The sequence below is a fragment of the Sus scrofa genome, chromosome 14, assembly GCF_000003025.6.
Source record: "Sus scrofa isolate TJ Tabasco breed Duroc chromosome 14, Sscrofa11.1, whole genome shotgun sequence".
NCBI classification, from domain to species: domain Eukaryota; kingdom Metazoa; phylum Chordata; class Mammalia; order Artiodactyla; family Suidae; genus Sus; species Sus scrofa.
In genome coordinates this window covers 134,456,650-134,482,704 of record NC_010456.5, presented here as the reverse complement: position 1 = coordinate 134,482,704, position 26,055 = coordinate 134,456,650, and the positions used below count along the sequence as shown (strand labels likewise).

At 54.7% G+C, this 26,055-nt stretch overlaps 1 protein-coding gene across 5 annotated transcripts in view; it reads left to right on the top strand.

Moving 5' to 3' along the window:
- The window catches only part of CTBP2 (C-terminal binding protein 2), a 159,494-nt gene that overhangs the window by 6,101 nt on the left and 127,338 nt on the right, over window positions 1-26,055 (top strand). The window contains exon 1 of one of the 5 annotated variants that reach the window (XM_021073632.1): window positions 20,235-20,257. The exons of the other annotated variants lie outside the window; for them this stretch is intronic. The gene's annotated coding sequence lies outside the window, so the exon portion shown is untranslated. Of the gene's footprint in view, window positions 1-20,234; window positions 20,258-26,055 lie in introns of those variants that run through there. 5 annotated transcript variants of the gene reach the window in all.

The window sequence follows — 26,055 nt, the reverse complement described above, 5'->3', positions numbered from 1 at the left end:
TAGGGAAAGTGCAGCTAAAATGAGTATTTGTGGGGTTTTTGTATTTTGTTGCACAGCTGCTGCCATTTCTGAAAAAGCTCCCGGGTACCGCATCTTGCACCTCCATTCCCAAAGTTCTGCCTCCACGTGGGGGCTGAGGGTCCAGAGTGGCGCCCACTCTGATGCTAAGGTGGCCGTCAGGCTCGAGAACTTTTTCACCCTTCCTGGAAGCGGGATGGGGGAGCCGCTGACCGCCGCTGGGGGCCCATGCCCATGCTGCCTTGAGTGAGGTGCTTTGGTGTAGAACTTTGCAGGCCACTTGACATTTCCATCTGTATCTAGCCTCGTCCCTCCCTGAGTGAATGTTTTAGCAATGATCTGCTTTAACTGTTTCTGTAACTAGATTTAACAGATGGTCGCCTAGAGTTGGCTTAATAGTCACAAAAATTGTGATAAAACGGTTGGGTTCTTATTCATGGAGCAAGTGATGCTTCTGCTTTTATGGAGAATTGTGACTTCTCTCCTAGGTAATAAGAGGCTTCCTTTCTCCCCAAGATGGGATGGTGTTTAGGGCAGGTTAGTCCCAAAGAGCTGTTATTGCCTGAACTTGAGGGGCAGCCTCACCTTTGGGTGTTGCTCGGTGAGCGGCCAAAAGTGTCCTGGGGTGAGAGGAAGGTGGTGCTTTTCGACAAGAACTACAGCAACCGACAACAACGGTGTGGTCCTTAAAATTCATCCAGCTTGTAAGATGGAAAAACAAAAATCAAGGCGTTCCCTTGTGGTGCAGCAGGTTAAGGATCTGGCATTGTTGCTTGCGGTTGCTCTGGTCGCTGCTGTGGCACAGGTTCCATCCCCGGCTTCCCCATGCTGCAGGTGCAGCCAAAAAAAAAAAAAAATCAAAAGTTTCCTTTACACTGTTGCTTTTTCTCCCCTTCAGAAGTGCTCAAAAATGTGCTGATCGCATTGAAATAAATCCTTAATTATGACTTGAAAACACCATTAACTGGCTTGGAGATTGATGGGCAGTAGCGACAGTGTTGCCGCGTCTTATTCCAGCCCAGGTTGTGCCAGAAACTTGGAAGGGCCTTTTTAAGGAACTTACTTAGCGGTGTGGGTCTTTCTGAAGCGCCAAGGCCGGCCAAGGGCTTGTAAATTCACTGTGAGCTCCAACCCTGCCTGAAATCTAGCCTCCAGCACAGGACAAACAAAAACTTCATTATGGAGTCATGGAATCCCTGGAAGTTTCTTTGGGAGGAAAAGTAGACTAAGCAGAAAGGTCACCTCCTTAGGCCTGGTGGGATCCCCCTCTCCCCCCACCGCCCGCCCCCGTAAGGCAATTAAAAAAGCCTACCTAATGTGCAGGCTAGCAGAGGATCCTTTGATAGGTGAAAATGACCCGAATCAAGCCTCGAAGTGATAGTATTATCACAGCCCCAGGTGTGGGGGGTGGGGGGAGAGGGGGAGGAGGGGAGGGACAGCAAGTGGAGTTCTTTGCTGTAGGGGGTAGAGGCACCTTCCTAGCTGCCTGAGCTCTGGCTGGGACTTTTATTCTTTTGCTGATGGATGTCTTTCGTATGGTGGGTCTACAAGTGCAAAGCAAGTCGCTGCTTGCTGGGGCCCAGGTGGGTCTAGCCAGGGGTAGGGGCAGTGCCTGCACGCCCATCTGGATGGTGGAGAGCCTGAAGGATGTTGCAGCTTCCGGGCCTGCCCACCTGGAGTGCAGCCAGAGCCAGCAGCGAGCTGGGAGGGCCTCGAGAGCTCTTAAAACCCTGTCCAGGAATGGTCGAGGGCACCGGGAATGTTCACCCAGGACTGGAGCGGCCTCGCCTGGTCACATGGTCTTGCTTAGCTGGGAGGGACAGAGTGCTGGTGACACAAGGGAGGCCTCGCTGTTGGAGCTGCCAGGCCAGCCAGATGGGCCGCGTGGGCTCCTAGAGCTGGCTGGCCTTGACTGACCACTGGGTCCGGGGGTGGGGCAGAGCTTTCCAAACGGCAGAGACCCCAAGGCCTGCGTACACTGGCGGGGGGGGGGGGGGGTGTTGGGTGGCTGTTTAATGAACTGAGGGTGGGAATGTGGCCATTTCTTCCCAGTAGGTGGGACAGATCTTTTAAAAGTTTTCTGCCAGCTTTTCTTCAGGCATTGCACTGTGGACTGCATTGCTGGTTGATTCCTCCATCTGCCCCTCCAGGACTGGATGGAGCAAGGGGCATGGATGCCAAGTTTTCTACCCATATTGCTTAGTAGTCCAGGAGGACACAGATGTACCTGATTCCTTTTTCTCAGCGCTTTCTGGTTACGGACTGGAAGTCACTCCAGGAGGGCAATCAATAGAGAGTATATTTTGCTGCACAGATATCAATATGCACATATAAGTGCCTGCGAGTAAAATCTCGGAATGTTTTTGATCTTAAAAACATTTCACAGTCATTAATCTTCACGACGCTCCTGCGGGCTAGGTAAATAGAGCAATTCCTACTTTATGCGAGGAAGAAATATCGAATTGCCTCCCTCGAGTCATAAAGAGGCTGGCTGGTCTCCGCCTCCTCTTTCCGTAGCTCGGATTTTGGGGTTCTCGGGCGCAGGGAAACCCCTACGTTCGGCCCAGATTGACCGCAGGGCGGCTTCCGGGCTCCCGCACGACCTTCTGCGGCGCAGAGGGCCACGTTGGGCCTGGGTGAAGGCCAGCCGGCCGCACCTGGCTGCCCTCTACCTGGAGGGGGCGGAGTCTGCGGCTGCACTGCCCCGAACCCGCCCCGACAGCACGGGTGCTGGACCCTGCTTGTAAGGCCCGGTCTCCCGGCGTCAGGTTCCGGGGTTCTAGGACCCCAGGCCGGAAGGCGAGGTCCGTCTGGCCCGGGGGCCCGCGGGCCTGGCCGTTCCCCCCGCCGCTGGCTCACCTGGAGGCTCCGCCCCCGAAGGCCGCCTACCTGGCGGCTCTAAACCCCCGACCTCCCCCGGGTTTCCCGCGCGGTCGGCGCTCTTGGCCGCCCCGCCCCTCCCCCGTCCCCCCCCTCGGGCCCCTCCCCCCCCGCAGGCTTGGGTACCTGCCCCCACCCCCACCCCATTCCCCCCCTCCCCGCGCGGTACCTGACTCTGCCGGAAGCGCCCCTCCCCTCGCGCTTTGCCCTTTCACTTGCAAATAGGGGGCTGCTTCCCGCCGCGGGGAAGTCGTCGAGAGGTGATAGAAATGGCCTTTACCCCCCGGTGCCCACTTCCTCCTGCAGCCCTTTGTGCGGGCTCCTGCCCCTAGCCGCCTTCCACCCGCGCCTCGGGGCCCGGACAGGGGAGAAGCCTGGAGACTACGCAGGACCCCGAGGTGGGGCCCGAACCCGCGGACGAGGCTCGGAGCTGAACCAGGTACCCGGCTCGACTGCGCCTGAGGCACCCCCAGCGATCGCGGGCTGAGGGGATCTAAAACGAAACCTGTGGTCGTTGTCCCCGTCCCCACCTCTCACTTCTCAGTGGACAGGGAGGTTCGTTGATTGATTGCTCCTTGGCGGCCCAAATGCAGCAAACGGTAAACGGCCTTCCCGCTGTGCTTGCTCTTCTTGGTGGAGGAATTTCTGTGTGCTTGGCTCTTTCTGTTCTTATAAATTTAATGTGATAGTAAAGAAATCCGTGCAGGCCTTTTATATAGGTTTTTAAAATTTTTGTTAAGATAACTAAGTAACTACCATTTATTGAGCATATACTTAGTACCTCTAGCCCTGTTATTAAGGCTTGGCCTAAGTTGCATTTGATTTTCACAAGACGGGTGAGGCCTCAGGCACATGGAGCTCTTGAACAACTTGTCCATTGCCCTCGCTGCCGTCTAAGGGACAAAGCTGGGATTTGAACAGACTCTTGGCAGTGAGGACCAGGTGGGTTTCTTGGTGGAGGAGGAACTCTTGGGAGCTGCTGTTCCTGCCGCCACCCTGAGAGAATTCAGGCTTGCCCCGAATCTGGCATGTTCTCCCCAGGATTCAAATGGCTTCTCAGAAACAATTATCTTTCTCAGGCTCAGAGTTGCTTTCCAGATCACATGGGGCCATGAGAAGTCTGGCTTGTTTTAATTTCCTTCTTTGATTAGTGGTCTTTTGTTAGGATCTTACAACCTAATGCCAAGGAAGGATTTCTAGATAGTTTCCTGGACCAGGCCTGTTTTAAATTCACTACACTTTCTGGGTTAATGAACAGCATGGCTCCTGATCAGAAGCCTGAGGCAGGCTCGGTAGACGGGGGGGCCCCCCGTTGGCTGCACGGGGAGAATTCTGCCCCTGGACCACAGACTCACTGTCCCCGCCAAGACCAGACCCTGGAAGGACTTGGGGGGGGGGGGGCTAGGCGCAGTGCGGTCCTTTCAGCCTCCCCGAGGTAGAGGTGAGGGTCCCTTCTTCGTTCACCAATGAAGAACCAGTGTGGGGGGGGTCCAGCAACTGAGGGGGCGGGAAGCCAACTCACTTGGCTTCGGTTTCTCTGCAGTTGGTTGAGGCTGCTTTTGGCTTTTGATTGGGCCTTGGGTCCTTTCGGGGTTGGCTTTGCTGTGCTGGGCAAGTTCTCCTGATCTCGTTTTTTCTCCCTGGCCTCCATCTGGGTGTCTCTGATGTGCACCCCTGTCCCCCAACACAGACGTGCGTGCATGAGCGCTCACATACACGCCCTGAGAGTCTTTGGGTAGCTTCACAGTGTTGAGGATTTGGGGTGGTAACGTTGGATTTAGCAGTCAGCTACCTTTTTTATCACTAGGCGAGCCAGGACTTACAGGTCCGTGGTCTGGGCTGGTGATCTCCGTGGATTCTTCGCAAAGCGAGCCCCTCCTTCCCGCTGTGTGTCCCTCGCTTGGGAGGGGCTGGAGGTGGATGGGCCGTTCTGACTGCCTCGCACTTTCCCGATTCATTAAGCTCGGCTTCCAGTGGGAGGTGGTTCTGGGTTTCTACACGGGGGACCTGGGCAGAAGAGACGGAAGATGGTGAGGTTTCACCTAATTGGAATAGTCTGTCTGCACCCTTCCTGTAGAAACTGGCGAGAAACTTGATTCTGCTGGGTAAACCTTTTCTGGGTTGCTTCCCCGCGTTTGTGTTGGCCTTGGAAAGGAATTTGAATGAATACTCCCGAACAAAAGGAACAGCTTTCTTTTCAAAGAGGCTATCAGAATTGAAAGGGAATGGCACACAGTTGGGTGTGTCCTGCAGTCTGGAGACGGGCCCTGCCTGCGTGATTAACTCACCTGAAAGGCACCCGGAGCAGGTGATGTGGGCGCTCTCTGACTGACCTTGGCTTCCTTTAGGGGAAGGTCCCCACGAGGTGGAGATTTTCCTGAAAAACAGGCTTTCCTTTAATTACGAGATTACCTTCCTGCCCTGTGCTTCTTTTCCTTTCGTGAACACGTGTGTGCTTGCAGACACGTGTGATTGGGAAAGAGGTCCCTGAAGTCTTTGCTGGGGCCCCAAGGCCCCAGGGGGCCCGGGGGTGGTGGGGACCCAGAAGACAACATGTCTCAGCCTTGGGGTGCTGCCCTGTTTCCTGGAGGGCTCAGGTAAGCAGGATGGGGGGCGGGGGCGGGAGGGGGTGGGGTGTCTCATGACCTGTGAGCCCTGCGTGCTGACTCGGCTCCAGCTTGGGTCATGATTAGGTTTGGTTTAAGTCGTCCTGCTCTTTTCAAACAGGTCTCCCTTCTGCTTCGGCCCCCACGGGACAGAATGCAGCCCGGCCAGGATCAGCCTTGGGCCAGCTCCCGCCTCTCGGGCCTCAGCCGTGCTCGGTGGGGCCCAAGAAGGGGGAAGCTGCTTCCTTCGGGGCCCGTTCGGCTGGTCGGTCACCCCGTGAGTGGTGGTGTAGTGGCTGGGTGTTGAAGGCTCAGAAACGTGTTCTGATGACCCATGTAATTTTGTCAGCCGTGGCCGGCTGAGAGCCAGGATTTGTGGGTGTCCCAGAAGCTTTTTGGGGTCTGCAGGTGTGTCCCTGTCCTGTCCCGGGTTTCAGGGATCCCGGGCTCTGCAGAAAGGCCGCTGGCCTTGGCATCCCAGAGTCCCCGGAGCATGAGAAACCTGATCGGTTCCCCACGTGCCCGTGTGGGTGCTTTGGTGAGGGCAGGTTTCCCGGGGCCCTGCTTTTCTCGGCCTTGGTCTTGTACAGAGTTCCGTTTATTTCCCCTCTTCCTCCAAGATGTTTGTTGCTCTTCGTTCAGGCCTGAGGATTTTTCTTTTTTTTCCACACAAACATCCTTTCTTCTCATTTCTCAACTAAGCCTGGGATTAAGAATGTGGCTTCAGCTGACAAAAGCCAGGAGATTTTAGAATTAACGTTGGAATTCTATCTGTAATGATGTCTTCCTGAGTATTTAAGGAGGGCTTTGAACAGTGGGTAATTTTTTTTTCTTCCCTAAATCGGCCAGATGGGCTCCAGTAGTGGGCAAAGGCTGCAGCTTAGAGTGAGTTTTCTCTGCGAGAATTGTGAGCTTGCCTTATTTGAGTCTCCTGTGTCCCAGGGGGCATGAAGGAGGAGGGTTGTGGGTAACACTTGTTTGGTCTGTGCTCTTATTTTTTTTTTTTGGTCTTTTTTTTGGGGGGGGAACCTCACTTGTGGTTTCCCAGGCTAGGGGTTGAATTGGAGCTGCAACTGCCAGCCTACCCCGCAGCCATAGCAATGCAGGATCTGAGCCACATCTGTGACTTACACCACAGCTCACGGCAACACCGGATTTGTAATCCACTGAGCAAGGCCAGGGATCGAACCGACATCCTCATGGATGTTAATCAGATTTGCTTCCACTGAGCCACGATGGGAACTCCCTGGCCTGTGCTTTTCCCTGCATCTCAGACAGGGCCCTGGAGCTTAGAGGCCGCCCCTCAGCTCAGCAGAACCATTTGAAATTGAAGGGCACATTGCAAGCCCAACTCTGGTTCGTAAAAAGCCTTCTCTGCAAAGGAGATTAAAGGGGGGGTTTTCTAGTTTATTGCATTTTCTAGAGCAGCAGTGGGCAAGCTGGGGTCTTGGAGGGAGAGCGGGAGTTGGATCCGGGAGCCTTGTCATTAGTGGGGAGCAGGGCAGGGTCAGTGCCAGGACCACTTTTTGGCCAGGCCTGTAGCCGGGAGTTTGGTAACCTGGTCGTTATTTCTTGCACATCAGGTTCTGGGCTCAGATCCAAAAGCTTTACTCTGAGCCACCCCAGCCTGCTTTGGAGCCCTGGGCTGACCTCAGTGTTATCTGTGGTCCCATCAAAAGGCCGTGAAGGTTGCCTCCCTTCCCAGGGCTGAGGCTGGACCCCAAGGACAGGTGGCCCTGCCTGCCCTCAAAGAGCTTAGTAGAGGCAACAGGATCCACACATCTCCAGCAGCAGGGGATGTGGCTTCAGACGGACAGGCTGTCCTAGAAAGTGTGGGTCCAGGTGCATGAGTGCTGTCAGGATATCCTGAGCCCTCACAAAGGGCTTCCATTTCTTCCTTTCTTTCTTGCTTTTTATGGTCACACATGCGGCATCTGGAGGTTCCCAGGCTAGGGGTCAAATTGGAGCTGCAGCTGCTGATCTACGCCACAGCCACAGCAACACCAGATTGGAGCCGCGTCTGCGACCTACACCGCCAAACACGCCAGTGCTGGATCCTTAACCCACTGAACAAGGCCCAGGGATTGAACCTGCATCCTTGTGGATGCTAGTCAGATTCGTTAACCGCTGCGCCACGACGGGAACTCCCCGTTTCTGAATCTGAAGCAAGGGTAAGAATAGGATGTGCTCCAAGGATTTGACAAGGTGGAGTTTCCTTGTGGCTCTGTGGGTTAAGGATCTGGCGCTGTCACTGTTGCGGCTCTGGTTACAGCCATGGCACAGGTTCAGTCCCTGGTCTGGGAGCTTCCACATGCTGTGGGTGCGGCCAGAAAAAGAACTTTTGATGAGGTAATATTTATAAAGCACTCAGAACAGGCCCGATCAGGTGTTTGTTAAATTTGTAAAAGTACAAAATAAAGGGCTTCCCGGGTGACATGGTGGGTTAAGGACCCAGTGCTGTCATCGCTGTGCCTTGGGGCGCTGCAGTGGCGCAGGTTGGATCTCTGGCCTAGGAACCTCTGTCTGTTTGCGGCAGGTGCAGCCAGGTAAATAAATAAACACACAGGTTATTCAGCCGCTCTTGCCCTGAGGTGCTGTGTGCCCCCGGGTTTCCTTGTGCAGCCCTCACTGCCTGCATGGAGCCCAGGGCATCCTGAGAGAGGACTGGAAGGAGGGGTCTCCCTCAGGGAACACTCCAGAAGGCTCCCTGGGCCTTGATTGCTTTGGTTGTGCTGGTGGGAGCTGGGGCTTGCTAGGTGCAAAGGTGGTAGGTGGTCTTTGTCCTAGGCGGGGTTGGGCAGATGGGAGATGGGGGGTGAGGGGTTATCCTTTGCACGTAAATAATGGATGGGCTTTATGGAGGCAGGTGGAGGGGGTGGGGCACAGCGAGATGTGTTTAGGGTGGCCCATCCGGACCCTGGTGGGAAGTTTCCTTTGTGGCTCAGCAGTAACGAGGCCAATGAGTATCCATGAGGATGTGGGTTCTATCCCTGGCTTTTGCTCAGTGGGTTAAGGATCTGGCGTGGCTGTGGTATAGGCCAGCAGCTGCAGCTCTGATTCCATAAGCTGCAGGTGTGGCCCTTTAAAAAAAAACAAAAAAGCTGAAAAAAGCCCCAAGTCTGCATGGCACCCGACAGGGAAGGATAGGTGGTCCCTGGCATGGTTTGGGGAGCAGCTCATATTTCTTGATTCCTGGGGCCAAAGTGACGAGCTGAAAACCCTTCAGGAGGTTGTTTTTAGACCGTGGAATGTTACTCTATTAGGTCACTCTGAGAAATGCCCAGGAAAATATTTACTTTCTATTTAAGACCTACTTTCCCTTCTCAGAGAAGGAAGAGGCAGCCAGTGGTTGGGTGCTGCCCTCCTTTGCCCGTGGCAGTCAACATCCATGACAGGTAGGGCCTGCAGGTGTGGGCAGCCCAGTTTGTAATGTACCCCCGAGGCCCAGCACCTTCTTCCAGAGCAGGCAGGGAAAGCTCTGAGCCGGCAGGCACGATGGGCCTCGTTCCTGGGGGAGTTGGGTAGTCAAGGCGCTCTGTCTGCTCTTTTCACGTGCCAGCCCTCCTGAGCCCCATGGGCAGGGGACTTGCTTCCCAGGGAACAGCTTGATGGGTTTGTCTTCCTGGCACATGATGGGCACTTGGTCAGCAGCAGCTTTGGGGCCTGGCCCAGGTGCAGCTGGGTGGCCAGTGTACCATGTTTGCGTGTCCCTGACCTGGGCCTGGAAAGTCGGCCCTTTCCAGGGCATGCATTCACTTCGGGGGCCAGCCCGGGTGCCCCACAAGGCCACGTATGGACATGACACCCCCCCCCCCGCCAAAGTGTCACTGCTCCTGCTGTAAGGTCACGTGAGCATGATGGTGAGGTGGGGGCTGGGGACGCGTTGGGGAAGATGTGTCCTTCCCAAGTCTGGGTGAGAGACGGATTGTCGCCTTCAGGACGGCCGGTCATTTCATGGACCAGCAGTTTTCTTCGGGCTTAATTCATACCCTGAAAGAAATCTCACTTGGAAAGGGAGATGATCCCTGAAAATGCCCTTGGGAGGCAGCCAGGGGTGGAATGCAAGGGCGTTTCGGGGGTCAGGGGCCAGAATGTCCTGTTTGCACCTGTGCAGGTTCTAGGGGTGTGCACAGCAAAGACGAGGCTGAGGCAGGTGGAGAGTGTTCACTTGTTAGCCGTTTGTTCCTCTTAGGACGTGCGGTCCTGGTGGAGGGTTCAGGAGCAGTGGCGAGGGTAGCTGACATCATGTGGTAAGCACTTGGCTGCCCCGCCTGGTTCATGCTCCTCGTGCCATATCTACATCCCTCTAGAACAGCTTTCCTAGGGATGTGAGTGTGCCATTCAGATCGGAGCTGGGTCTTCCCGGCAACAGGGAGAAGTCCTTTGTGCCCTGCCGCGTCGGAAGGGGAGCAGGTGGGTGCTTGCACCCCTCCGTCTCCCGCCCCCAGTTGGTCATAGTGAGTGCTTTTAGTGGCAAGAAGCTGGCTGGGGGGCTGGTGGTTTCCACGTGAGTGACTTGCTCAGTCCCCAGGGAGGGCTGATGGCTGTCCAGGAGGGTTGAGAGGGTGGCTTCCGGAGCAGGTGGATCCTTAGGGCACCCCTGGCCAGGAGTCATCCTCTGGGGACCCCACCCAGTGTCTCCTTGGAGAAGCTCCAGAGGGGCTTAGAACATGTGTATTTTGCAAACTCCTCCTCCTGGTGGTTCTCAGCACAGCCAGCCCAGAGCCTGCCAACAGCACGCAGACTATCTTTCTTGAGAAACAAACCACTCCCCCAACACACAACCCACGCACTCGAGTCTAGTTATTGAGCCGTTGGCACGACCAATGATTGAATGATTTTGTACTTGAAGTCTCTGCCCCCCATCTGAATGAGTAGATTAGGAAGTGCAAATGGAATTGCTGCCGTACCCAGTCTCAGTGTTGTGGTGTAAGGGAGCTCCCACCCCCTCTGTCCCCTCCCAGCTTTCCTAGGGATGCGAGTGTGCCATTCAGATCCGTGCCATTCAGATCCGTATCCGGGCGCTCTTGACATTTAATGTTGTCTCTTGACCAGGCAGCAGTGCTCATTTCGAGGAGGCTGGGCTACGTGAGTGCCACAGGGTAGTGGCAAGGAGAAAAATTGTTTTCGCACATTATATTGCAGTGAGATAGGGGCCCTAGAGTGAAGCGCACGGAAAGTCTCTGCACAAGTCCGTGCTGAGGATGCTGGAGGGATGACTTTGGACTCAGAGAAGAGCACAAGGCAGGTCCACCTTGCCGTGTAAATGAAATCCACCTCGGGGAGCTCGCTCCTGCATTATTTCATCCGTGGTGCCGCACACACATTTGGGGAAATGACATCTGTTTTTTTTTTTGTTGTTTGTTTGTTTTTGTCTTTTTGCCATTTCTAGGGCCGCTCCCACGGCGTATGGAGGTTCCCAGGCTAGGGGTCGAATTGGAGCTGTAGCGGCCGGCCGACGCCAGAGGCACAGCAACGCGGGATCCGAGCCACCTCTGCAACCTACACCACAGCTCACAGTGCGCCGGATCCTTAACCCACTGAGCAAGGGCAGGGATCGAACCTGCATCCTTGTGGATACTAGTCAGGTTTGTTAACCACTGAGCCACAACTGGAACTCCCACACTTTTTTATCACGATTGGAGAATTGATGAATTAGTGGGCTTCAGTGAGGCTGAGAACTTACATTTCCGTGTAGATGACAGCTTACCTCTGTTCTGTGGGTAGAAGTGCCTCGGCACCCGTGTGCTTTTACTAACACTCTCAGTAGAGAGGCAGCGTGGGTATTTCGCAGTTGCGGGCTCCGCAGGGGGGATGCATAAGGGGGTGGGCTCACAGTGGATAAATGATTGAACAGGAGCCGAAGATTCTTCCCCACCAGCACCAAGCTGCTTCAGGAATGGCTGTGGATTCAGATAACCCTGTTCTAGGGATGGGGGAGTGTGTACAGATGAGAAGGCGGGGACTGAAGAGCATCCAGTTTAAACGAGTCTGGAGCCGTTGGCACGTTCCCTGTTGAGGGGAGAACATGAAAGACCACGCCTGGTGTCCTCAGATGAGGATGGAAGGGCTCTCCCTCTGACGCTTGGTACAAGGCTGCTAACTACGGTTTGGGGCAGAAATTATTTGCCCTGTTGGTTTGGTGGGTAACTGCCTTTTGGGGGGAGTTTGGGGTACTTTTGGCGTTTACCCCAAGCCATTTACCGTGAGGGAATGATAGCCATTACCTTAGTAACTTTGGCGAGGTGGCTAGGAGTTTGGGGCCCCTTGTTAAAAGTCCTCCAGCTGCTTGACTATGAGATGTGAGACCCTCTGGGGCCCTAGCAATGTGCGGGGTGGGGGGCTGCTTTTGGACTTGGGTGAGCAAAGAAATGACATTATGATTTATGGTGTTTATGAAGACAAGCATACCTATCTGTTTTCACATGGACGTCTTAATAGAGATTAAATACAAAATAAAGCAGAATGCATGAACAGAGATATTCCCCTAAGCAATATTGTAGTGTTAGGCAGTGTAATTACATTTTGTACACTCCCCAATTAAGCAGTTATGCATTACTGAAAAAAAAAAAAACACCTTTAAGAGTTGAAGGAAAGCTTTATAACTTAGTCGTTCAAATAAAAGTAGACACATACCATTTTATGCGTAAGGTTTTAAATGTTGACAGTATTAAGATAAGGTAGCTCAGTTGGGATTGATGTGGAAATGTATGCAGTGACACTGAGATGCGTTTGCTGCTTCTGAAAATTGCCTGTCGGAAAAAAAGATCTTTAGCAAGTACCGCTCCTACGGTGTGCCCCATGCCAGGGCTGTGTGCCAGCGCAGGGATTTGCCCTGAAGTTCATTCAGGCTGGGATGGGGCAGGGTGCTTTGCAGGTGCTGGGTGGAGGGTGGGCCTCTTCAGGCTGTGGGGTCAGGGGAGGGTGGAAGAGCGTTCTTGGTGCTGTCCTGTGCCTGAAGAAGTGCTGTGTAGCACTTGAGAACGTAACCTCCAGGGAGTTCCCATTGTGGCTCAGTGGGTTAAGAACCTGATGTAGTGTCTGAGGATGTGGGTTCAATCCCTGGCCTCGCCCAGTGGATTGAGGATCTGGCATTGCCACACATTGCGGTGTAGGGTGCAGCTGAAGCTCTGATTCGACCCCTAGCCTGGAAACTTCCGTCTGCCGCAGGTGCTGCAGGTGTGACCCTAAAAAGAAGAAAAAAAGAAAGGTAACCTCCAGCGTCCACTTCTGGTCCAGTGCCCCCAGGGAGTTGCTGAGGGCCTGGGGAAGGTCCCCCCACCTGCTTGTCTCCTGTGTCCTCCCAGCGGGGTGGGGGACCTTCTTTGTATCCACACTCTTGTATCTGGTGTGTCGGGGCGGCTCCGCGGGTTAGTGCACGGCAGAGCCTTCAGCATCTTGAGTAAGTTCTCAGACGTGGGCGTTATGATTTTTCTCTCTGTTGCAGTCAAGAATATCAGGTGTGGGCAGTGGGAGGGGCTGGGGCTGGGGAGGCCAGCAGAGGGCCGCAGGGGCACAGGGTGGCTCTGAGGTCATATCTCCCGCCACCAGACATGTCACTTTAGAGCAGTAGTCGTGACCCCGGGGCACTCAACCAGCAGTGGATCCACTGGTGGATAATGCTGGCTGTGAGGAGCTGCCAGTGGAGTGTCTGGGATCTGACAGGTGCAGGTCCCCCACCGGCTCTGGGGCAGAGAGGGAGGTGGTGTCTGCTCCAGTTCGTGGAGGTACTTGGGGGCTACCGGGGTGGGTCAGTCAGTTTCAGCCCAGCTTGTCTCACACGGAAGTTAGAGTTTCCGTCTTGTCGCCAAGCCCCCTGCGTGTGATCCTGCCAGGCGCAAGGTAGGGCTGAAAGCTCTCGAGTCCCTTTACCCTCTGCTCCCTGTAGGTCATTGGCAGGGGCGTGGGTGGTGGCGGCCTCCCTAACGGAAGGGACCTGCAGCGGAGAGCTCGGGTCCCTTCCTGACTTCGTCCTTAGCTTGCCATATGACCCTGGGTGAACCCGTGTCTGTTTCTCTGGGTTTCCCGGATGGCATCACACCTGGGTGTGGTGCCACCAGCTGAGGACATGGCTGGGTGTGGCCTCTGGAGGGACTTGGAGCTGCTGGCCTGCCCTAGGCATGCAGGCTGCAGAGTTCTCAGGATGCCCATGGCAGCAAGGGTGACGCAGCCCCACGGGCTCTCCCTGCAGGGAGCTGCTCCAGTCTTCTTGCTCACAGGTGGCTTTGGGGTTAGGCTAAAGGAGTATGGTGAGGCTGACTGTGATGGGTGGAGCCCAAGTAAGAGCAGTTAAGTCAGGCCTGGGACTTGAGCGGAACCTCACTGGGAACTGCTGGGGGGACCGAGACCTTCCTGACAAAACTGAAGCACCGCCGAGTTTCAGGGAGCCTTCCTGCCACCCTGGAGGCTCTTCTGCGTGTTGCTCTTTGGGAGATCCTGGGGCAAGCTGGTGGGGGGCGGGGGCAGGTGGCAGCCCCTGGCAGCCTCCCTTTGGTTGGAAAGGCGGCTCTGGCTGCAGTGGGATCGCAGTTTACTGCACGGGGTAAGTCATTTGCTTTTGTTTTGGTCTCATGAGGGGGGATTAACTTTGAAATGTTGGAGATCCAGTGTTCCCATGCGCACATTTTGAGAGTGTAAAAACCACGCGGTTGAAGAGCCCCCCTCACCAAGGAAGGTTCAGGGCCTTCGTGGTTATGCTTCGGTCCCCCCACCATGGATGCAGTTGTTCCCCCCCCCGCCCCGTTTTAGGGCCACACCCAGGGCATATGGAAGTTCCCAGGCTAGGGGTCGAATTGGAGCCGTAGCTGCCAGCTCACACCACAGTCACAGCAACACTGGATCTGAGCCACATCTGCGACCCACACCACAGCTCACCGTAGTGCTGGATCCTTAACCCACTGAGCGAGGTCTGGGATTGAACCCACATCCTCATGGATACTAGTCAAGTTCTTAACCCACTGAGCAATAACAGGAACTCCTGGTTGTCCCTCTTTGATAGATGAAAGGCCAGCCTAGGAAATTGGGGGAAGTTGGTTGATGTTCCTGCGAGGTGCCAGGGTTTTCTAGGATGTCTGTAATACCAAGGGTTTCTAGTGGCCCAGAAGGACACTCCAGGCACAGCAGATAGACTTGCCTGAGCAGCATCCTTGTCATCCCAAGGATGCCTGGGACTTAGGAAGTTGGCCCAGGCTGGGCAGGTTGGCTCCGAGGCCAGTCACTGCAGTTGGAATGCTGTCTGTGTCTTTAATCTGCCAGCACCTCCCTACCTCCAGGGCTCCCCACCTCCACCCCAAGAGTGGGCAGTTCCAAGCCCACACCTCAGGCCTTGGTGCATCACAGGGCATTGTCCCTGGCCCTGCTGGGGACACATGCAGTAGCAGCTCCCCTCCACAGGGTTCACCAGCCCCTCTTGGAAGGTACCTCCTCTGTCCACCATGGCCCCTGGCTCCAGGTCCAGGGGGACGGAGTCACCCCTGGGCTGCTGGCTGCTTGCTCTTTGCTTGGTGGCGAAGTGGCTTTGGAGAGCTTTCCCGTCCCTCCAGGGGGCGCCTGGCATCCCCCAGGTCCCTGTTCGTTTTCCTGCAGGTAGAGACCCGCCGGGCCAGCCACCTTTTTGTGGCCAAGGAGGGCAGTTTGCAGAAAGCCTGGAGGAACCAGTGTGCTTTCCTGTGGGAAGGTCAGTGGCTGCCAAGGCCAGCACTGGGTCCCCGGGGTTAGGTCCCACCTGGAGCCAGAGTCCTGGGCTCCACTCCTGCGCTGCCCGCTGTGTGTGTCACACAGGATCCGGGTTTTTCTCAGAGGAGGAACTGTGTGCTGAGGGTGCTGGGCGTGCTGCACCCAGAGAACCTGACATGCCCGTGGGTGTCCGCGGTGGCGCTTTGGGGAGGGAGCCAAGATGTATCAGGTGGGGGAAGGGGGAGTTTTATGAAATGAGCCTTAGAATCTTTAAAGTTGTTAACTGGGGAGCGCCGCATTTATTGTTTTTTTTGGCTGTTGCTGGAAAAGTCTTTTCGGGGCTCACTATTTGTCATCCTCCCATCACCCCAGCTCTCAGGGCAGCGAAAGCGACATCCTGCTTGGCGTGCCACTCACTCTCAGGACACCCTTTGATGCCTGCGAGCTCAGACTAGTGCTGACCTTGATTCCTGCCCTGAAATTCCTGTCTAGGCGTCCTTGGCCTCTTGCGGGGGGGGTCGTCTGTGAACTGCTGTTGTGCGTGCTGGAGACACTTGGCCGTGTGCTTAGAAGATTCGGGGGAGCTTCTGGGTGCAGGGGGATTGGAGCCTCGGGTTAGTAGCAGAAAGGTTGCCCCCCCCCGCCGCCCTCCCCGGACAAGGGCTGTTTACACCAGGGTTTGGAGCTGGTCTGGCGTGTGTGGCTTCTGTTCCCTGGCTGTTCTTACTTGGGGGGGGGGGGAACACACCAGAGCCCGAGGGGAAGACCTGACCCCTCCCAGCTGCGAGGTTCTGGGGCTCAGACACAGCCACCAACTGTCCTGAGATAGTGTTCCCCCACCCTCCTTGCCCAGGGGAGCAAAGTTGCCCAAAAGCTGAAATTTATTTCAGGAAAAAATTGAATACTGGGTTTTATTTAACGCGAAGGGAGGAAAGTGTTTTACGTCCTGAAGGACTCCTTAACACGCCTCAGTAGTGCCATCCACGGCAGAGAAAGATGCCCGGGGATCTTTTCACCCAGTCAGCAGCTCTGAGCTCAGAAGGGCTGCCAGCGTCCTGCACTCAGCATGCCCTCCCACGGCCCTCCTTGGGCTCCACTCCCGTCTCCACGGGTAACTGGTCAGGGTAACACAGGTAAGACGAGGGAAGCCGCTTCCCTTGGGCGGTCTTAGGATCCCTCTGAGTTCCAGTGGACTTGGAGGGACGTGAGTGAGGAGCTTATGTCTCATGCCCAGGCCCGGCTGGTCAGGAAGACATGCCTGAGGCGTGCAAATGGCCGGTGAAGAAAGAAAGGCCTTTGCCTTCACTCAGGACTGTGAGAAATACATTAGCTTGGTGGGTAAATTATAATACAGCTAGTTTTTCTTGAGTTCCAGGAATGTCCCAGGAGGGTAGAAGATGAAAGTAGGTGTGTTTGCTGCATCCATAGTAGAAACAGCTAGTGTGTGCCTCTCGCGGGCTGGAAGGTGACCTTTGGCACCCCGGGCTCTGGGCAGCCCCGTAACTTGCAGGGACCCAGCTCGCCGGACTTGAGTCACAAGCCCATTGAAGCGAATCTCTTCCGTCTTTGGGTTCCTAAGTCTTAACATCTCACGCACAAGAATCAAGGTCCTGGAGTAAACTTTCAAGGCTCCAGAAGCCGTTGGGCATTTAAGAGGCTGGTCCTTTCTGAAAACATACATTTTTTTGTTTCTATGTGGGTAGTGGTTTGCTGGTCGAATTTTTTTTTTTTAACCTTCTGGCTGGGAGAAGTGTTCCCTTTGGTGATTTGGTGACGGTAATTATCCTTTCCTGATATGTAAATTGATTACAGCAGCTCTGCGAAGGCTTGCACTTTTGATGATCCACGAGCGTCCTGCTTGGGTCTCATTTAAACGTATTTTTAGCGCAGTCCTTGAAGCCTCTGTGCGAAACTGTCCATCTTCGGGTGTTTCTGACCTGCCGAAGGTCGTTGTAATCAGCTGCCTCACAAGCAGGATGCGGCGTGGGTTTGCTCTGGTCATTTCGAAGTTTGGAGCTGTCTTCCCTCCACTTGGTCAGCATGGGGACGCCTGAACTTGACCGGCAGCCTCCTGCATCCGGAAGCTCCACGACCCTGGGATTTTAAGGGTGGGAGAGGGGAACCCCAGGCGTGGTGGTTGACACCAGCTGAGCCCAGGTGAGAGGAAATCTGAGACCCTGTCACCCACCTGGATAGGACACTGTTTCGTAAGGCTCATGGTTTTGCTCCTGATCGAATGAACGCCACGTCTCTGGCTCTGTTTGCGAAGCCCAGTGCCAGCCGCAGGTTTGTTTGTGTGGCAGGGGCTGCAGAGATTCTTCTCAGGGGCACCGAAGTCACCAGCCCCGGCGGACTCCCGGATGTTTTCTGAGCCTCACGTCGATAAGAATAAAAACGTTTTAGTGCTTGATTTGATTTGTTTGCAAGAAGATTAGTACAAAAGCAGGAAGGAAAAGGAACGAGTGGTGGAGGTGATTGCTGGAGACTGCAGAGGGTTATTTACGGATTTTTGCTGACAGTCCTTGTTTAAAGGAATTCCCTGTGAGATTTATGAAGCCTTTCCAATTTATTGTCTTTCCAAGGAAGGTAAGCAAATAAATAGGTTATTCTCTTTTATTATAAACCTAGCCAACCTGAGATTAAAAAATAAGAGGAAACAGGGCTCCGTTTTTGTTTTTTTTTTTTTCCAGCCCAGTGCGTTTCTGGAATTTGGAAAGTGCCTTGGAAAGGCTTTTTGTTTTGTTTTTGGCTCGAGCACATTGTGCATGTAACAGATAAAGTCTGACCCTTGATATTGTGCGTGCTGGTTGCCATCCTTGAAGGGAACCCGCCCGTGATCTGGCCGGGACGGGTGGGGGAGTGGGTGGCGGCCCTGGGTGTGGAGCCCACCACAGTCAGCAAGGCCTTGGGTTCCCAGGACCCTGCTCTGGGTTTGGTCACCACTGCTGCACCAGAAGGGACACTGTCTCTGTGGGCCTGTAATGTCGCCTTTGGTGAGAGCAAAACCCACCTGTCTCCCTACCTTCTTAATCTCCCCGTCCCTTTTCCTTTTTAAACCCCTTCTCTGAAATTGGGACCGCATTTGATGTTTTGGTGGGTTGTGATGATTTGGGTGTCATCGCTACGTGAAGACCCAGATGGGACATTGTTATTTTTCGGGAAAGAATAAGCCAGAGCATGCGACCTCGTCCTAAAGAAATCAGCGTCTCGTTTCCCGGTGGTGATGTCAGCGCTCAAGATTTGGGTGGGGAAAGTTGGTGGCCTGTCCCCTCCCAATGGTAGCTGTCCCCTCCCTTCCTCTGCCCAGAGCCCATTGGAAGTGATTCCTGGCTCCTTGCAGGCTGCAGGCAGCGCCACCGTGGAGACACCCTGTTGCCATTTTGGGAGAATGTGTTTTATGTCTCTGTCCCTAGATGTCCAGGGCCTGGTGACGCTATTTTGGGGGGATTAATAGTCAGCATTTTGGGTGGTGTCTTGTAACAGACTGTGCGCTCCAAGTGCATGCGCCCCTGGCAGGTGGTAGGTGAACACTGTGGGTTCCATGGACTCGTCCTGGGTGTGGGTGCAGGAGTCACTCACACCAAGCAGGCAGTCTCGGAGAGGCCGAGGGCGTAAGTCCTGCAAGGATCGGCTCCGTGGGGCCTGTGCCTTCCTGCCCTTCCCTCCACGGAGCCTCCTCCGTCTCTGAGCGCACCAACGGACTGGACCTTTTCGTCATCTCGGGGTGAATGAGCCTTGGGAGGAAGGCAGAAGCGTGTGGCCATTGCTGTGCGGGCCCTGGGGTGCTGGCTTGAACAAGCCTGACCGGTCCCCATCTGCAGGGAGCAGACCGCGGAACCAGAGGGCACAGGGCTCCCAGGTGCGCCAGGCGGAGCAAGGGGCGCGGTGGCCCCAGCACTGGGAGCTGGGGTCCCCTCCAAACACCTGGAGGTCTGGGAAGGCCTCTTTTTTTGCCTTTTTTTTAAGGGCCACACCTGCAGCACATGGAGGTTCTCAGGCTAGGGGTCTAATCGGAGCTACGGCTACCGACCTACACCACAGCCACAGCAAGATCTGAGCCACGTCTGTGACCTACACCATAGCTCATGGCAATGCTGGATCCTTAACCCACTGAGCGAGGCCAGGGATCGAACCCACAACCTCATGGTTCCCGTTTGGATTTTGTTTTTTTTTTTTTTTTTTGTCTTTTTGTTTTGTTTTGTTTTGTTTTTGTTGTTGTTGTTATTGTTGTTGCTATTTCTCCCGTGGCATATGGAGGTTCCCAGGCTAGGGGTTGAATCGGAGCTGTAGCCACCGGCCTACGCCAGAGCCACAGCAACGTGGGATCCGAGCCGCGTCTGTGACCTACACCACAGCTCAGGGCAACGCTGGATCGTTAACCCACTGAGCAAGGGCAGGGACCGAACCCGCAACCTCATGCTTCCTAGTCGGATTCGTTAACCACTGCGCCACGACGGGAACTCCTGGATTTTGTTTCTGCTATGCCGTGATGGGAACTCCTGGGAAGGCCTCTTGAAGGAGGTGGGCTGTGGGCTGTAGGCTGTAGACGCCCCCTGCCCTGCCCAGGCTCCCTCCAGCTCCTCCCCCGGTGGACACTGTCCTGCCCTCTGCCTGGTCCCTCCAGTTCCATCCTTCTCATTCTTGCCTGGACCTGCGATCCCCTGCGGGAGCTTTGCCAAAGGCTGTAAGCCCCACCCCACCCTCAGAGATTCTGAGCCCGTGGTCATGGGGTGGAACCTGCCTGCTAGTTTTCAAAACTCGCAGATGATTCTAATGGGCCGCCAGGTAGAGAAGCACTACCTGGTCAGCAGCCCTCAGCTGAGGCCGCTTGCCACGTTCTGGCCGTGGGCTGGAAGGCACAGGCCCAGGGAATCAGGCAAGTCTTAGCTTCCCTGCCCCACAGACCCGGGGGCGGGGCAGAGAGAGGCTTCCTGGGCGGCCCAGCTCCTCACCCATGTATTGGACGTCACGTCACAGGTTCGCCTCCGCTGCAGGGCCAGGCGCCAGGTGATCCAGGGACCGCTCAGCGCAGAGTGTCCAGGGCAGGAGTCCTGTGTGGCCTGGTTTCCCATCAACAGGTGAGGGTCTGTGGGCTGCATCGTTTCCTCTGCCAGGCTCTCCGGGAGCGCCAGTGGAGTTGGTCTTGCAGGACAGGTGCCTGTGAGCACAGGAGAGAGTGGGGTGAACTGGGGGTGGGGGCCTGGGAGAGCCAGCTGCTGGAGTCCTGTCCATCCCAGAGTCCTTCCTGCCCACAAATAAGGGGGGCTGGTCTCTCTGCCCCTCGAAGAAACTCCATCCAGGAGCGGCAGAATCTTCCTGCCTCGGTCAGTGTGCGGCTGCGAGGAGAGAGTGGCTGTTGCCTAGGAAACCAGGCTGCAGGGCCTGACTGGGACCTGTGGACCTCTTTGGGCCCCATATGCCTGGGTGGGGGCACGAGTTGAGGGGGATGGGATGGAGCAGGGAGGGTCCTTCGTGCATTTTTGTAGGCACAGAATCCAGCTCTCAGCAGTGTCTCAGGGGAGCCTAGGACCTGGCGTTGCTCAGCGCCCCTGCGAGGGACATCTTGGCCCACAAAGGCCGAGTAGGGGCATGTGCTCTGAATTCACCAGGATGGGAGGGAGACAGGGGACCCAGAGGTACGCGGGTGCGGGGTGGGTGCTGAAGGAGGAATAAAGGAAGCCCTGGAGGCGTTTCCAGTCATTGGGTTTTTGTGGGAGGCCCTGGGGGAGGGGGAAGGCGGGTGTTGGTACCCCAGGTAGGAGGAAGTGAACACTTGAGATGATTTTAACTGGGCCAAGGGGCTTGGGGATGCCCCAGGGCCCTTCCTGTTTGGGAGCGTTCCAGCTGCTTCCTCTTACTTTCGATTGGGTAAGGGTTTGAGAGTCTAAAAATCACCAATAATATCCTGGGTGACTGAATGTCGGGTTGAACCCATGGGGCACGGGGGCGGGGAGGGGGAGACAGTGAATGTGAGTCTGGGAGGAAGCTGACCAGCGGGCTGGCCTGAGAGGCCTCAGCTGGGATGGAGGAGGAGGAGGAGGAGGAGGATTCCAGGTTGGGGCGGTTTAGGTTGGCTTGAGCACCTGCGGAGGTGGCACTTAGGGTGGGAGTGCTTCAGCTTCATTCATCCCGTAGGTGCTCCTTGCTCCATGGAGCCGGCACCTGGAGCTGCTGTGGCAGCCAAGTTCTTCTCTCCCTCGGGAGCAGGGCCGCCTTCTCTCAAGGATGTCCCAGCGCAAGAGGGGGCCAGTCGGGTGGTGCGGCCAAGCAGGTCCCCCATCCCTCCCTGGGTTGCATGGATGGTCCCTAAGCTCAGGTCAAACTGTGCTTTGACAACGTGGGTGAAGGGGAGCAGGGGTCCTGAGGCCCCAGGGTCCATCTTAAAGCTTGCTGACTTCCTCCTGCCCTGTTGCCTTTGGCTGTGTAGGTTGCAGGTGGCTTTCCACTGGTGCACTTGAGTTTGTGGGAATCTCTGCTTTTATTGCCGTGAACTCTGGCGCAAAGCCCAGAGCCTCAGTGCACCCCCCCCAACCCCTGAGTTGGGAGTAACACCAGTTGATGGCGTGGCTGTTGGAATGAAAAGAGGTAACGGTTTAGGAGTAATAGCTGGATAGGGCTGGTCTTTGGGGGCCCCCCTTAGTCTTTGCCCAGCGAGTGGGAGCCCCAGGATATGGCTTTTGAACGCATGCTTCCTTCTGATCAAATGCTTTTGCATCTCATCTGTAGTCTTTTGTTTCTTTAACATCCTACAGGTGTCATCTTAAGACGCCTTTGTGTCTCTCTTTCTGGAAGCAGATTTCATTGCTTATGGAGGAAAGAAAGCTGCTTCATTCATTCTTGGGGCCCCGGCCAGGGAGTGCCTGTTGAGTTCAGTTAAGCCCATGCTGATTCTCACAGGATCGGCTCAGGGCGGATGCACGGGGAGTGAAGCCCTTCCTTGTCCCCAGGTACCCACAGTCTGGGGAGATAGGGACACTTGGGTTTTAAGGAAGCTGCTAACTAAGCTTTGGGATTCTGTCTCAAAACAACTCTTAAATGTGTTAATTTGGGTTTGTTATGTCCAAGGCGAAACGTTATTTCAAAAGACCAATCTCGTCTTTCTATAGCGAATTATAGTTTACAGTTGTGTCACAGCCTCCAAACAACGCCTGGTTTTCAGGTGGAGAAAAGGCAGGACTCAGGTCAAGTGACTGCCAGACACCTCTGGGGAGAGATAGATGCCCCTCGCTGCTCCTGTGTTCCCTCCGGGGATGCCAGTGCTTCCCTATCTCCTTTTAACAAAGTGGGAGTAACCTCATGGCCAAGACTTAACTTGGGTACCACTTTCAGAGTGATGACAGGATTGAGATATAGATGCAGGGATGGCTGGGCATGTGAGCAGGGCTCTGGAGGAGTCTGGGCTCACGGTGGCCTGTCTCCTACTGTCCCCAGACACTGCCCAAACATCCAGGAAGACCCCCACCAGCCTGCTCTTGACACTGAGGGCCGTAACGAGATGAGTAGAGGCAGAAGCCTACCCTGGACAAGACATTGACCAGAAACCTGTGTGTCATCTGTTGAGGTTACTGACCACCTGCTGTTACACGTACTGGAACACACCAGGCACTTGGTATCAGATTGTGCCTGGCAGGTTGTGCAGGATTCAGGGGCCAGAGCTCCCCTCCTTGTAGCTGCACTGGGAGTGCAAGGAGCTCTGTGTGTGAGTCAAGCCCAGGGCCAGGTGCAGATCCCTGGGCCACAAGTGCACCCTTTGAACGCTCAGACGACTCCTCTGTTCTGATTTTTCGCTTCTTGTGGTATCCGTCACTTGCCGAGAAGAGTTTGTTTTCTGGGGCTGTCATTCAACGCATCCTTTTGCACCATACCATTAAAATTTTCAGAGTGTTTGCTGATTTGTGTTCATTGAAACTAAATTCATTAGGATGATGTGAAAATAGCGCTCAACTGTTTACCAAATCGGCTTCTTGTTTTTGATATTTCACTACATCATCTGTTCTCACTTGAATGTCGTGGAATTTGTTGGGAAAGTGTTATGCAGATGAAAACTCATTTTAGTGTGTGTGTGTTTTTTTTTTTTTTAATTCAGATGCATTTATAAGACTGTTATCTCCAAGGTGCATGATTTGTCATTTGAAGCAGAATCTGTATGAGTGCTTGGCTTGGTCCTTCAGGGTTTGGGGATGTGCTGGGGTCTTAACCCAGATCCAGGTGCTGAGTCCAACAGGTTGGAAACCCCTCCTCTCCTAACCCTGTTCCTCACCAGCTGAGCGACCTCTGGCAAGTCACCCACCCCTGGGCTGGGCTCCCTATCTGAGAAATTGCAATTCCCGTTTTTTTGGTTTTTTTTTTTTACTTTACAAAGGGGTTGGAAGACTTCAGCAAAAGGGCTGTTATTTCAACGTTTTCACATCTCTGGGATTGAGTTCAGTCATACAGTTAATCTTGTGGCATAGTTTAATTGAGTCTTTTTTTCTTTTCTTAGTGACTTACAAAGCGGTGCTGGGTCTAACATTTGATGATGTCTTAGACTTGACAGACATGAAAGCATTTTGCAGACTTTAACGTCTTAGAACTGGGCATTTCCCAATCAAAGGAGAGTTGCCCAACTTTGTAAGTTGATGAGGGAGAGTCCAGCTGTGACCAGATTGCCACTTTAATGCTATCTATGACTGTGCAGAAACGAAAGCGTTAAATGGACGCATTTCCAGGGTTGTTGGTGTCCCTTTTTGGATGTGGTTCAGTGGTCAGCTAACCTTGGATTGTTTTGTTGAGAGAGACCCAGAGACCCGAATTGCTTCCAAAGTAAGCCTGGCCTGAGACTGAGTCAGGCGTGAGTGTGGCGGAGACCCCTGCTTCCCCTCACTGGGGACTTGGTGCTGCAGGGGCCGTGCTGCCCCCACGCAGTTGGCCAGCGGAGACCCTCGGAGAGTTCCTGCCAATGGCACGCTCACTTTCTGGCAGTGGTTAGGAGGCGGGTGTGCTTTACTTGGTGGTGGTGGTGGTTGTTTTTTAATTTTAATCTTTGTCTTTATTTGGGGGTTTTGCGACTTTCGTTTTTTCCATTGTTGTTGATTTACAGTGTTCTGTCCGTTTCTGCTGTGCAGCGAGGCGACCCCGTCCTGTGTTGGTTTTCTCACGTCCTCCTCCGTCACGTTCCATCACGAGTGACCGGATCGAGTTCCCTGGGCTATACAGCGGGGTCTCGTTGCTTCGCCACTTAGTATCCCTTGCTTGGGCCCCTGAATGGCCCCGAGAAGTGTTTCCCAGCCGTCAGGGATACTGCTCTTTTGTGATACAGAAATAAGCTTCTCTTGTGTGGAGCTAATACTCAGTTTGGTGTTGGTTTGTTTATTTATTTTCTCTTTTTGCCTTTGAGGACTGCACCTGCGGCGTGTGGAGGTTTGCAGGCTAGAGGTCAGATCAGAGCTCCAGCTGCCCTCCTGCACCTCAGCCACGGCAACACGGGGTCCTTAACCCACTGAGGGAAGCATTGCTCCTCATGGATACTAGTTGGGTTCATAACCCGCGGAGCCACAGGGGAACTCCGGTGTTAATTTATCGAAGCAGGTCGTGTTAACATATCTAATACAGTGAGTTTGGGTAGTTAATTAACGTGACCCTTGATCTGAACCAGTCCCTGCTTCCCACTAGGCTTCAGTGAGCTGGTGGGTAGCTGCTTCTTCATCCCGGGTCTCATGGTCCCTGCCTCAGCCGCGTGGCTTTCCCTTCTCCATCCGCTGTGTCCATTTACTCGCTGTGTCCTGGGCATCCTGTCTCTCTGCCACGCTTGTTGAGGGTGGGCATTTCTCTCTCTGCAGGGCTTCTCTGCCCCACGCCTGCCAAATGACAGCCTCCTTAACCCTTTGTACAGCCAGGTGGCCCTGAAAGCTTGCTTGTCCATCTTTGGAGAAGCTCAGAAGCAAGTCTTGGATCATTCATCAAAGTGTTGCGGCGACCTGGCACACGGCGGCCGCCGTGAAAAGGTGCCTTTCTGAGCCTCCTTCCGGGAATGGACTTGATGGGCGGCCCCAAGCTCGTCCCACACCTGGAATCCAGCACGGCATCCACAGAGCCTGTGCTCCTTACTCCTGGCCAGGGCCTGAGCGAGGCAAGGATGCTCAGCTGCTCCGCGGGACCAGGGACCCCTCCTGACAGCCCGCCTGCTCCGCCCAAAGATTCCCCTCGGCCTTGAACTGCACAGCAGGTCGGGTTCTCTCTTCTCCGTCTCCTCTGCAGGAGCCAGTCCTGCATCTTCCCTCTGTCCCCCGAGAAAGGGTCTCTCGCACAGTCTCTCACTGATCTTGTCCTGGTCTCTGTGTGTTGAGGACCCAAACTAACACACACTGATTTTAAAATAGGGCAAAGCGACAGTGCCCCAGGGTTTCTTCCAGTTTGGGAAGCAAGCCGAGTCTCCTGTTCCAGGTTGCAGGGCCTGCCTCTACAATGCCAGGCCTCTGCTTGTGATTTCTAGGACCTGCCCAGATCAGCGATCTCAGATTCTGTCAAGGCTTATGATTCTGGAACTCCCACTGTGGCGTAACACGATCGGTGGCAGTTTTTTTCTTTTTCTTTTTCTTTTTAGGGCTGCCCCCACGGCATATGGAGGGTCCCAGGCTAGGGGTCAAATGGGAGCTACAGCTGCCGGCCTCCACCACAGCCACAGCCACAGCCACACAGGATCCAAGCCGTGTCTGCGACCTACACCACAGCTGACGGCAACACTGGATCCTTAACCCCCTGAGCAAGGCCAGGGATCGAACACGCGTCCGCATGGATACTAGTTGGATTCGTTTCTGCTGAGCCGCAAGAGAACTCCAGGATCAGTGGTATCTTGGGAGTGCTGGGATGTGGGTTCGCTCTCTGGCCCAGCACAGTG